This window comes from Triticum dicoccoides, chromosome 1B (assembly GCF_002162155.2).
Source record: "Triticum dicoccoides isolate Atlit2015 ecotype Zavitan chromosome 1B, WEW_v2.0, whole genome shotgun sequence".
Lineage (NCBI taxonomy): Eukaryota > Viridiplantae > Streptophyta > Magnoliopsida > Poales > Poaceae > Triticum > Triticum dicoccoides.
In genome coordinates this window covers 98,049,212-98,050,255 of record NC_041381.1, presented here as the reverse complement: position 1 = coordinate 98,050,255, position 1,044 = coordinate 98,049,212, and positions in this window count along the sequence as shown.

Sequence of the window (1,044 nt, the reverse complement as noted above, 5' to 3'; positions counted from 1 at the left end):
CCGGGAGCACGGCCAGGAGTGAGCGCGGCAATGGCGGAGGGCGTCCGCGCGGGAAGGCAGCGTGGCGGCTGCGTCTGATCGTCTGGGTGCGTGCGTGCGTGCTAGGGCAGTGCGTCGTGCCTGCGTGCGGGATGAAGTTCTGCTTGGAGATTTTTTTTAGGAGTTGCTGCTCCGGGAGTGGGCTGGGTTGAGCCCAGTGCCAGGATGGGCTGAACTCTGGGCCCACGTAAGAGCCTTGAAAAACCCCACGCCCCAGGCCCAGCTGTTGTGGCGGCAGCGTGTGGAGGCAGTGAGGGAGGAGAGCTCCTAGTCGGGACCTCCTATATGCGAAATAACTAATTGAGGTGTACTTGTTGCAAAAATCACTCCAACTCTTCAAATTACGACAAGTAACGCACATACAGCGTGCCACTTGTCGCAACCTGTGAGTTTTCCCTTTTTTCGTAGATCCATTTATTCAAAATATTTTATCTCTCAAACCGTGTGTCCAAATCTCAAACCGCTTTCACCGTTAGATTCCTCGTGTCGAGGACTTTAAAATTAGATCCCACATTGATAGGTTTTAACGAAATTTTTAAAAGAACGGGTGAAAAAACCGAATCGGGAGCATGGGTTTTTTTCCTTTACGAAAGAGGCACACCCGTGCCTCTCACGAAATCACAACTGTGCCTCTTGCGGAAAAAAAGAGAGAAAATGTGTTTTTTTCGTTTCTGAGGAGGCACGGCCGTGACTCTCGCGAAAGCACACCCGTGCCTCTCGCGGAAGCAAAACCGTGACTCTCGCGAAAGGAAAAAAACAGAAAATGCATTTTTTTTCGTTTTCGAGAGGCACGGCCATGACTCTCGCGAAAGTAAAACCGTGCCTCTCGCGGAAGCAAAACTGTGACTCTCGTGAAAGGAAAAAAGTAAACACTTTTTTTCATTTCCGAGAGGCACGGTCATGACTCTCGCGAAAGCACAACTGTGACTCTCACGGAAGCAAAACCGTGACTCTCGCGAAAAGAAAAAAACAGAAAACGCATTTTTTTCCGTTTCCGAGAGGCAC